Source organism: Haemorhous mexicanus, chromosome 1 (genome assembly GCF_027477595.1).
Source record: "Haemorhous mexicanus isolate bHaeMex1 chromosome 1, bHaeMex1.pri, whole genome shotgun sequence".
Lineage (NCBI taxonomy): Eukaryota > Metazoa > Chordata > Aves > Passeriformes > Fringillidae > Haemorhous > Haemorhous mexicanus.
In genome coordinates, this window is record NC_082341.1 from 61135470 (window position 1) to 61148144 (window position 12675).

The 12675-nt window shown below is 37.8% G+C and overlaps 1 protein-coding gene across 1 annotated transcript in view; it reads right to left on the minus strand.

The window, feature by feature from the left end:
- Positions 1-12675, minus strand: part of CTDP1 (CTD phosphatase subunit 1) — a 98937-nt gene that overhangs the window by 18431 nt on the left and 67831 nt on the right. The gene's annotated exons all lie outside the window — the stretch shown is intronic.

Consider the following 12675-nt stretch of genomic DNA (forward strand, 5'->3'; position numbering starts at 1 on the left):
AGAAATAGCACACTGGAAGCATCCCATCCTTAGCTCTGGAGGGTTTATAAGCTATTCAAAAGAAGCTGCTGGTCTGGAAGTTGTGCTGCTTGGAGGTGCTGAACCTGAATTTGTACAAGCTCAACTCCAGCATTTCCGTGTCCATGAGTACATATCCAGCTCTTAGTTACATTGCTCAGCTATTTCCACTCCTTCAGTATGTCCTCAGCCTTTCTGTCACAGCCCTGCACAGTGCTGATCCCAAGCAACAGAGAAGCCAGGGAGGACTGTTCTGCTGGATCTCAGGCATAAATGAGGCAGAGGCTTGGGGCTGGGAAGGCTGAAGGCAGCCTTAGCTGCAATGACCCTGAGATGCTGATGTTGTCAAAGACAACAGGAAGGTCTTGTACCATAAGTATGAAATGGAAAAATGTGGAAATGGGAAAATATGAGCCTGCTGCTGAATGGGGCAGGGGAGCCAGTGTCACAGACACGGAAAAGGCTGAGGTAACAGTGTCTCTTTTGCCTCAGTCTTTCTTCACTAGCAAGATAAACCTTCAGGGGCCAGAGAAGATGGCGAAGGACCCCAGCGAGGAAGAGGAACAGCACAGGGAAGGACTCTTAAGCACACCTGTCCACATTGTCAGGTGTGACAAATGGGTCACACCTGACTCCATGGCCCCTGATGGGATGCACCCACGAGTGCCAAGAGAGGTGGATGATGTCATTGTGAGGCCACTCTCAGTCTTTAAGAGATTAGGGTGGTTGAGAAATGTGCCTGATGCCTGGAGGAATGCAAATATCACTCCTACCTTGAACAGGAGCTGGACTGAAGGAAGGTCAGCCTCACCTCAGTCCTTGGGAAGGTGAAAGAGCAGCAGATCCAAGAAGCCATTTCTAGTCACATGCGAGACAAAGTGATCAGCAGTGCTGAACACAGGCTCATCAAGGGGAAACTGACTGACCAACCTGATACACTTCTACAATTAAATGACTGGCTTGATAAATGAGGGAAAAGCAGAGGGTACCTCACTAAGGCCTTTGGTTACGTGTCTCAGGATCCTCAGAGACTCTTGATGTAGGAGTGGAGCGTAGATCTAATGAACATGTACAAAATCCTGACTGGATAATGTAAAGAAAACGGAGCCAGGTTCTTCTCAGTGGTGTCCAGTGACAGGACAAGAGGCAACAGGCACAAACTGAAATATATAAGTTCCCTCTAAACATCAGGGAATAGTTTCTCACTGTGATGGTGATTAAGCACTGGCACAGCTTATCCAGAGAGGTTGTTGAGGCTTCATCCTTGGAGATACGAAAACCTGAAGCACTATTGCCCTGCCTCTCTAGCTCTTTTAAGAACTCCTGTCTTTCTCAAGTAGCATATGCTTCTCCAACACCAGAGAAGTCATCAAACACCGGAAACTCTGTGATCACATGAAGAACCTGATGCAGAACAAATGCTAGATTAGGTTTGCAGTGATATGAAATTATTCATCTTCTCTGTTATGGCAGCTGCTTCCAGTGCTGAACACCTAGGCATCCATCTGAGGGCCAGAAGAACTTGAGGAGACACATCTGGTACTCCATTAATCTTGCCTGTTCTCCCCATCTTTCACCCAAATATATTCCAAAACTTTTAGAAAAAAACCCAGCAGCACGCTGGTCCTGCCTCCACCACAGCACTAGAACACAGAGATGGGCAGACCTGCTATAATGAGATCTACCTTCCCATCGTTTTCATTCTCCATTGCCTCAAACCCAATCCATTGCTTCCCAGGTGTTTTACTCCAGTGTTTTACTTACTGACACATTAGGTCCCACGGAAAAAAGGGCCATATCCAAACAAACCCAGGCTATACATTATAAAGACAAGACATTAAGTGATCTATCTCTGCAAATCTGCTCAAAATTTGAATTCCTTCTCCCTGGCCTACTCATGATACCAGAAAACAGTGGAAAAAACAGAAAATGGGAACAGATTTCTGTGGCTGGAAGTTTCCAGAGTGTCATCTGTCTCATTATGAATTTGGGAAGAGGGTTCCTTGCAAAATTCTGCAAAAGCAATAACTTCTCAGGGGCTACTCAAGGTTTCTGGAAAAAAACTACAGAATTCCAGACGCTTGCTTTCTACAACTTCCTTCAGTTCACCTGAATGTATCTGGTTTTGTGCCTACCTTCCTGTACGTGGATAAAACACAATTTCAAGCAAGAACACACCTCATGACCATCGAAAACATCGAGATTATGGTAATTCATGAGTAAGACTCTACTAAGAACAGAGTGAATACATGAATCACATACAATTTTCCGATTTTCTCAATGCAGCAGCAGCTCATAAATCTAAAGCTGAAGATGGTACCATGTGCCTATTAGGCTCTTCCCTGAGTATGTAAGAAATTGCTTGTACACATTACAGATATTAAGCTGTTGGACTGCTTACTTTCCTAGGTAAGTCTTTCTAAGCAGAAGAAAGGACTTGTCACTTCTTAGTCTTGCAGGCTGCAAATGCAATTTATATATGTAGCCAAGAAAACACTTTCCAGTATAAATTGTAATTTTTCAGTGTAACTGGATGACAGAGTGTTACAGACAACATTACAGGATTAAAGCTAACTGAAAAATTGCAGAGAAGACTTCTCTGGAAAAAAAAAAAAAAACCAGGACGCAAACTTTCCCCCTACATACTGAATATTCAGATTCCTTTTCTCAAGTATTTTTCTTAGTTTTCTTGACAACTGGATGCACTCTGTTTACCAACAAGACTAATCAGCAGCTGGAAACACAAATGTAATTTAGTCTGCAACTTAACTGAAGCTGTAGTAGGTATATTTTCAGTAACAGTTTGAAACTTCAGGCCATTAAAATCATTAACAAGCTTGAAGATATGAATGACTCATCTACTTAAGTGGTTTCATAAAGAAACTGAGCCATGCATTCATTTGCTTATACAGCTGTTTTTACCATTTATCAGTGTCACGCTTATAATTTAAGTAATTTAACCACTTGAAATTTTAAAATAGCGTGTTGCAATGTCCCAACATTTAAATGATCAAGAAATAACTGCAAAATTGTGTTCACTGTCTAGATATATGAATATCAAAAGAGGTAAAAAAAGGAATCCAACTCTGTAAGCATATAAAAGTTTAAACAGAGTAATTCCAGTGACTTTTTAACTTTTGTTCTGTTTACCCTGTATGCACTGAGACAATTCATTTGGCATTCATGCACGTGGGCCTTACAGCTGATTGAGGCACAAACAAGGTTTTACTCTGGACAACCTCTCAGCTCATTCTCTGGACTGAAGGTGCATTAGTGGCTGGCTCACAGCAAGCTCTTGGAGTGAAACCCCAGATTACACTGACCTAAAGGAAATGGTGAACCCTGAGATCCCTTTGGGAGCCACACCAAAGCACTGCTTCAAAGGCACACTCTACCTGGGCTAAAACACTGCAGGAGATACAACCTCCAAGTACCAAAGGCACCCTCACTGCTACCATTTGCTTCTTGGCTGAGTACTGCTTACTTTGTACACAGAAACTCCATGTCACAACGGCTTTCAAACATTTGCTACTAAATATCCTATAGTTTCCTCTCTGATTAACCTCTGAGGAAATCTGAAATAAATAATATATCCATTCATTTTATGCTTTTGCTAATTGTTTCCTGAACAGCCAGAGTAGTTCTAACTATACTATATGATTTATAAGCTTTTAGACTTGTCCATATGAATTTTTCTATATGAGATAATACAGCCTAATTCATTTCAACGAAGAATAAAATAAAAAGCTCCTCTACTACAGCAACAGAAGAAAACTAAACACAAAATCTAAAAGTAAAGGACACACAGACCAGATGTGGAAGTTTTAAGACATAAATGAAAAAAAAATTCTCATCAAAAACCAAACAAATTTATATAGATTTTATCTCAAAACCCCCCATGGGAACAGTCGACTTTATCAGATAGCACAGAATATCAAATGAAGAAGAAAAACATTTTACACCAACTCAGAGGGTTTTTTTACTTGTGTTTGAGAATTCCATTCAATTTTTCGAAAAAGTAGTGCCAACCTCCCTTTCTAACAGCGCTCCCTCTTGTGACAGATCTCCCATATACCCTTTTATTTGTAGAAATCAATTATTTTTTCTTTGTTTTAAAACAGAAATGTAATATTCCCCTAAACTATCCATTTAGTTAAGGGTGTCAGACATTTTTGTCCTCTCTACTATCAAATAAAATAGTGTCTTGAAATTAGCACCACACATTTATCTTCCTTAGAGCACACCTACCTGCCAGTAACTTCCAGCATCTTTCTACCCTACTGTGCATTTACCAGGGTGTAGAACATCGCTCTACATCTTCACCTTCTCCTGACACCAATGCCACAAAACCATGAAATAACTCTCATACATGCATTTTTCAATCCAGTTATTCCCATATGATTTAAAGTTTGTCTTCCAGGCTTAACGTGCCATAGATACACCTTATACTTTTGGAGAAGGAGGAAAAAACACAAGCCCTTATTCTACAGCACATTCATGATAGCAGAATGCATATTTAATTAAACTTAATATTGAGGAAAAAAACTTGAAAAAAATCACATTTTTAGCATAGAAAAATCTACAGAGACCTTTCCATTAGTAAAGACTTCCTAAGAAGCAGAGCAAATTTTGTATAATCTTTTCATGGCAATGGAATTTTGAATCCTTTGTGAAAAGCTATTTAAGAAGCATCCAACAACATGCATCTGAGCAAACTCCTGCAATGCATCCAACAAAGACATATTATCCAGTTCAGACACAGTAAACGAGTAGAATGTTACTGCCATTTTGCAAATGCCATTATTTCAAATGTTGTGTATATAAGAGTTGGATGATTCAATCTTAAATTCAAAAAGATTCCTTGAAAGGTTAAGGAAAGTCAATCAGCAGCTCTGAAACAGAATGGAAAATATTTTAAACCTGAAATGACCTGAAATATAGACCTAAAGAGAGAATCCCTTGTGACTTTGACCAAAGCTGCGTGTTCCTTGTACTCCTTTCTGCTCACAGAAGAAAAAACCTCCAGAACAACAGCAGACTTTAAACAGAAGTGAACAATACTCTATAAATAGCTGAAGGCTGAATACTGTCTGACCAGCTGGAAGGCACCTAAGGAGTTAGGGATCCTTCACGGTGTTAACCCTGTTCAGTGAGTCTGGCAAACCTCACTGGAGAGCAAATGTTAAGATGCAGATAAACTGTTTCATAGCTGTTTTAGAAGGCAGGGATCTCCCCAGTGGAGAAACACTGGCACATTAAGCTGAAAAAGAAAGAATTCTGCATTCCCCCTCCACAGGATGCACTCCTTTCCCCTCAATTGACAAAGTGACTTGCCCACAATTCTGCCCTTGAATATAAAATGGCTGGTAACTTCTCATGTGAGGAGACCCCGAAGACCAGCAAGTGGCCAGCATAGTAACTTGCTTTTTGAGCCACAAGTAACAAACAGGCCTCACAGTTCTTCTGCTTGCTGCAGATATAAAAAGTAGTTTTCCTCTTAAAAAATTATTTCACATGGTGGAAAAAACTTGACTCTTTGCCCTGCCCTTCAGTCTGAGAAAACACACAGACATGCACTGCCTGCAGCTGACAGCTTCCTCAGTGCAGAAGTCATGCTGGATCCCTCATCTTGCTCTAATAAGAAGAAAAAAAGCAAGCAGTTTCTCTTATCAGAGAGCTTTAAAACTATATTCTGTAATAGTTTTAAATTAATTACAGAGTAACTCAGCATTTTATAAGAAAACCCAATGATGCTTAACCTCATTAGTGAGAAGAAAAATCTCTGTCTTCTAGCGACACTGTTACAGGACTTGCTCTATCACAGCCATCTGAATGCTTGTGTTCTCTATTGTAAAAGCCTTCAAATACTCCTTCAAAAGAAAGGCTGTCCTAGCAATCTATGTTACTTCACTTGCAAATTAAGCACTACTCATAATATATAATATTTGTGAGGCCATAGTATAAGAATGATGATTTTTAAAAGTGTGTTTACAGCCAAGTGATATGATTGGCATCTTTAAAAAAAAAAGGGATCTAAAGATAATAACTGGGGCGATAAACAAAAACATGTTGGCACGCAGTTTGAATAGTAACATTTCCAGTTCCCAATTCCTCCTACTGCATTTTTAAATTTTCCACTGGTAATTATAAGATGTAACCAATATGATATTGGAACAGTTGAATTTGTCAGTGACTTCTCTAGATATCTGCAATTACATTCTAATACTGTTGAACTTTTCTGATTTAAAAAACCCTTAATTTTCAGGTTTCAGCTAAAGCTCCACAGATCAATGAGTAAAGACACACTCAGAATAACTCCCCAGTATTTACTGAAGGTTTATGAAAAAGATTGCTATAGGGAAGGAACCATTTAAGAACTTGGACACCACTTCAATCAAATTTACTTTTCATGAAGAAAAGCAACTGAGATGAAACAAAGCATGGTCTGTAACTACGCTTTTCAAGCACAAACATCCTGGGCACAGCTTGCTCTTAAAACCATCTTTTGTGCTTTGTAACAAAGGTAAGAACCAAAGGATGGGATTTAACTTAACAGACGCAGAAAGTTCAAGTCAGCAAAACAACCTATCTCCAAACTACTTCTTCTCCGAGAACAGGAGGGGATAGAATGACTGGATCATAAATACAAATTAGGAAAGGTCAATTTTACCACAAATATGTGAGACAGACAAAATCCACTGAGAATCAACCTAAACAGAACACGGAAAACAAAAGTACCAACTGTCAAAAAACCAATGTCTTAATAACCCAAAGAATGTGGCTTAAAGGGGATGGGAAGCACCTCAGTTGCCTAAAGCAGCCCTAATGAAGCTTTGGAGGTGGCCACTAATCAGATCTTAACCCTATCAGACAAAGATTACAGCTGAAGGACTCCTGGTTTTCAGGACATGTGGACAATTTTCAAGAGGGCCTGAAAAAGGCACACCCTTGATACAACAATCTCAACTGAGATTCAGCACTTGCTTTCATTTATTCAATCCTCCAGAACCTGGACCTACAAGTTTCTAGCTGGCAAACTGAAAGCACGTTGATTTAATGTAGCAGAAGGTAGAGTACTTAGGACTACACACACTTGAAAAAAACCCCCTACCTTTGGAGGAAAAAAAAAAAGTTAATTAAAATAGCTTCAAAAAGCTGTTATTACTTCAGTATTATTTTTCTCATGTGGAAATTTTGGGCAACAAGAGATTTTTCAAATAAAAACAATCCTATATGAAAACTTATTTTTAGTATATAAGTACAGAAGCAAATTATGCTTTGCATGCCCAGAATCCTCTTCCATTTTAGAGTCTTCTTCAAAATCACTTCCAAACAGGAATGACATTAAAATTTTGTAGAACAGCTGGCTCATGTGAAAACAGCAAGATGTGCTGCCAACAGAAGCACTTCTCTTTAGAAGCTGATCCTGGATTACTCCGGAGTGTTTCACCATTGCTTCTTGGAAAAAAAACCTCACTGAAACTGCAGTAATTTTTTAATTGCTTATGTGGACTGCATCAAAGAGTCTGTTTACTTCCAAACTGTTAGAAACATAAGGGAATTCAGTCATTTAAACATACTCTCAGCTTGCAGTAACTATGAGAACAATTGTTATGCCAAGGGAAAAAAGTGTACCAAAAGGAATCAAGAAAAATTTCTACTTTGGAGGTTGAATGCAAACAATAGTTTTGGGAAAAATGAAGTTGGTGAAAGTTTCAGCTCCTAACGCCTCAAAACATCCCTCTGAAAAGCCATTTATTTACAAGAGTACTGTACAGACTTGGAACATGCTGGCCAATCCAGGTGCTGCATTACCCATATAAGTTAAGTTTTAAACCCAAGAAAAAAGTACCTGTAACAACCTTGCAAAAATCAGTCAGAATTTGGTGATGTATAAAAATATTCATCACATTGTCTTATTACCTGACGGATGCTTTCTTCTCCTAGATGTTTAATTTTAGAATGCTGAACTTACAGGAAATTATTTGTGGGAGACAAATTCTGGCTGTTTTCTGTGAAATACTCAAACAAAATTTGAAACTTTCTAAGAATAATAATCTATAAAATTGGAGCCATCACATAATCTATGCTGAATGTGAAAAAGGCCAATCACTTGCTTTTAAAATTTTAAAAGTTTAATAGTAATAAAATAGTTATAAAAATAGTAATACAATTAGAGTAATAATAATTTGGACAATTTGGATTAGGACAATATGAGACAATAGAAACAAAGAGTTATGGACGTCCGGGTACCTTTTTCTGGGCAGCACAAGCCTGAAAAAGGACCTTCGTTACCAAAGGATTAACCCTTAAAACAAAAACCTGTTGCATATTCATACACCTCATACATGATGCATGAATTGCATTCCAACACAGGATTCTGTCTGGTCATAGCTTCTTCTTCTGAATCCTAACAGTGCCTTTGAGGCACAGGAAGAAGTTTGTTTCTTCTGATAAGGGAGCAATAAATTCTCTTTCTCTGAAAGATTTAGGTGTCCTGTGGCTACTATCTCACTGCAAGTTCTTTCTTAGAAAAAGTATCTTACATAGCATAGTTTCTATTTTAACATTTTGTTATAACCTAAAACTATATTTAACACACTACTTAAGAAAATTAATCCAGCATTACTTTCTAACACAACACATATAATATTCGTTTTAATATTTGCAAAAAGCCAATCATAAAATATGCATTTTTCACATTGAACTTCCTTAACTTGCTTCACCTTAAGAGAAGCATTTCCAGGGAAGCACCTTCCAATTGAAAAATGCCACCTATCACTGCAAATTCTTAAAGCAAATCAGTCTTTCCCACAACTGGGAGAGGAGGTGGTTGCCTGTCAAGGATCTCTTTGCAGAGTTTAGGGCTGGCTTTTTTCCCCTACCTAATGATTATACATTCTCTTTAAAGGCTGAGTGGCTTTCCTGCTTTATTAAGGAGACATGGATCTCTCTAAAATCTAGTGAGATGCTCGTTAAAATGCATGGAATACACTCAAGTAGGAAAACTCCATTTATTTACCAAATTACATCAAGGAACAACAATGAGCTGCTGCTCCTATCAAACATACTTTGATTGATTTGGGATTCATTTATCTCATTCCCTAAATCAATAAACGGGCCGTATTTGCTTTCTGTAGTCTTCCAGCAATCTTAATTCTATGCAGAGATCTTAATCCCCCTGAACAAGCTCCAAGATTCAACCTCATTCACCAACACTTAACTGAAGTGCTGCCTCTGCAACACAAAGATAGAAAGAATAAGCTTCGAGGGAACAGTCTTTAAAATGAGACATGTTCCTTCGTAATCCCATGGCCACTGACACGACAGGCCCACAGCCAAAACCACAGTGCAGTTTTAGAACTGAACTGATCCTCTAGTTCTGGCCAATTCCAATAATGAACTCTGGTTCTTACTGAGGGAGTCTGAACAAGAGATTTTTCAGAAGGACCTCACTATTATGCATGGAAAACTCTAATGGCTCCAAAAATGTAAGTAGTTTAGAATACTGACACGCCACAGAATTCAGATTACAAGTGTGAAACCATTATGTGGGAGAAGCTCTACCAGTAAGAGCAAAATGAATGTGAATTTTCTTCAGACAAACAACACTTTCCAATTACCTACAAACATAAGCAATTGTTTACTTTAGGATTTGCTCATTCCAGATTTAAGGTTAAATGTTTTCTTGAACATCCAAGCACTGACCACATACAGAAATTTTGATCCCCTTTCCTTTTGCAGTTAGATATCACTGAGTGTCCCCTTAAATAAAATCTATTCTAAGAGAAAGGAGATAATGAAAGATTTAGTTCTTAAAATTATCTTCACAACATGTATTTTTTTCTAGGGTGACCTTACACAGAAGCTCTTTAACAGATTGTCTGATGATTAAGTGAGCTATGCTAATGCAACAAATGATCCAGGAGGCAGGAAATGATGACTTCAAATCACCAATAAATTCAGACCTTACCGTTTTTCTATACTGTAAAAATCAACAGCACACTCCCATCATGTAGAAAGGAGTTTTGGAAGACTGTTCAGTGTAATAACATTACAACTTTACTAGTGAAACAATGCAATTAACTGCCTGGGTAACAAAACGGAGGAACCATCATTCTTCGGCAAAATGGTTGAATTTCTACAATCATTTTATCAGCCATATTTAAGATGTGCTGCTGGCTATTAAGGGTACTTTCAAGAACACTTTGACCACATACCAGATAGTTCCTTAATATGTTTTGAATGGTTTGCCACTGAAATTGTTTATGAAAAATATCCCAGACTATAACAAATCTGAGTCTGACAGCTTGGGAAGCACTGAGCTGTAAAAAAACTTAGGTCCCAAGATTCTCAAAGCAGAATGTCTCAAGTCTGGGAACTGGAATAAAGTTACAGTGACAATGAATATATTCATTCAACTGGGATAAAAGATGCCACCAAAAAAATTTTGCACAGGAGTTTGCAGCAGTCTTTTCTGTCAGTAAGAAAGAAAGGAAAACTATAATTTCTGTCTTCTAGAAGAGTGGCTGTTGTAAGGAAGTACTATTATATTTGAAAGAAAACACTTAGGAATCAAAATATGAGTGTTCCTTTTAAAATTCTAGTAAATGGGCACAGAAAAGAGAGTTGTGAGATTTCTGAGGCTCTGAGCTCAGTTTTCCTTGATTATGAATTAGCAAGGGATCCAGGAGAAAGGCTGCATTTCCCCTCCAGTAGGAGCTATCAGTTTTCTCAAAGATTATTTTTTTTCCTCCATGCTTGAGAATTTCAGAAGTGGGACCAATCAGAGAATGATCATGGTACTCTGTAAGTTTCAAGACTGAAGACTAACATTAAATGTAAATGCTAGCTTTTTTTAAGTGCTATGGCTCCAGTGTCAGTAACTACTGGAAAAGTGTAGAGGAGCAGCAAAACCTATAGTCTCTGTAGGCCTCATCTTTAATAGGAATGAGCTGAGCCAGATCATAGGAGTACTGGATCATATGGGGACTGTTTCTTGTTCATCTTCTGTTTTTCAGAGACTGTTCTTGCATTTCCCCTCTTATACAGTACCTTTTTAGCACATAAAACACTTACTGAACATGAAAACATCAATATAAAGCTTCAAACTTAAAATGTAATTGGAATGACGGGCTCCTTTCTTATCAAGCAGAATTTCCTGCCTAGTAGACACTGGGTCAGCATCTGAACCAGCACTTTGTGAGTATGTTTTCCAGCATGCCTATCAAGCTCAATACTGAATACAATTTAGCAAACTGACAAGAAAACTCTTAAGAGGTGGAGAGAATAGAAAAGTTACTTAAGAAGCTGCTCAAAGACTTTATCCCAGCAAGAACACTACAATGTCTATATAGTTTCTGAGTGAAGAAGTATTGCCAAGCTTTTTTAAAAACCTCTCTGTATATGGAATGAAACTTAATTACAAATGCACCTGCTCTATCTTTTTACACCATACTTGGGGAAGAGTTATTTAGCAATATTCCTTAATGTGACTCTTTCTTCCTTTTTGGTTTCCAAAAACTGGTACATCTTCCACACAAGGACACATCACAGGATTAGGATGACTTAACAGTGACATGCCTTGCTGCTTCAAACTGTGTTCTAAAACATTCATCATTTGCTTGTCTTTCCTCTTTCAAACTTCATTTGGGAGAAAATTTTTCTTCTATCCATTCAAATTCTCATAATTTGCAGACTTTTTTCTAAAGAAGTTCAATGATTAGAAATACCCATGAAAAACTAAAAGGCCACGCAAGCTTCTCCTGTAGCTCTTTCTACAATAAAGCCAACATACAGCAACATTACTACCCCAATCAAAATCTATCCATCAACATTTATATATACATTTATATACATTCTGTGGCAGTTTTTGCAGTTTCTCTCATACCTTCCTTGTGTGCTACAACAAAGCTAAGAAAAGTTAAAATAATGTAAGTCAGTTGCTTAAGACCTACTACTTCTATTATCCTCATTAAGGAAAAAGTGTTAGAGCTTAAAGTCTTATGGCTAGGAATTGAGTTTGGTTAGAGAGCAGAAAGGAACTACAACAAACATCTGAGTCATGTTTTCACTTTCAGCACCCTATAGTACAAGGCGATAACCCCTGCAATTCTAAATTAAAATCTTATATTGCTTGCTTTTAATTGTTAAGCTTAAAAAAGTATTAACAGGCTGCAAATTGAGAACCATTCATTAACGTATTTAACATAAGCACTTAATTTATTAAGTTCTAGTATACTAGCAACTTGGTTGATAGTCATTATCCAACAGTCACTGCTAGGACACTAATATCAATTTTGAAGAAGAGACTAGCAAGTTTAAATTTCTAAGTAGAAAAGCATCCTAACAACCTCATTGTTATCAATGACCAACATAAAATTATCTCAAAAAGTCAGGACAAAAAAAGCATAGCTTTACAAACCATGCTTTATTTTACTTAAAGTAACACTGCAGAGGACACGGGCCTATATCTGACACAGGACTGAGACAACTTAAAAAGAAGTGCAGTTCAGTTGCCTTCAGTTCTTTCTGAACAGGTGATACCCTGGTTCTCAGTAAGACATTTACTAAGACCACTTCCTTAAATAAATCCCAAAACATTGCAGAGACAAGCATGACAACTTCACAGACTTACAAGAAAAAGTTTACCATCAG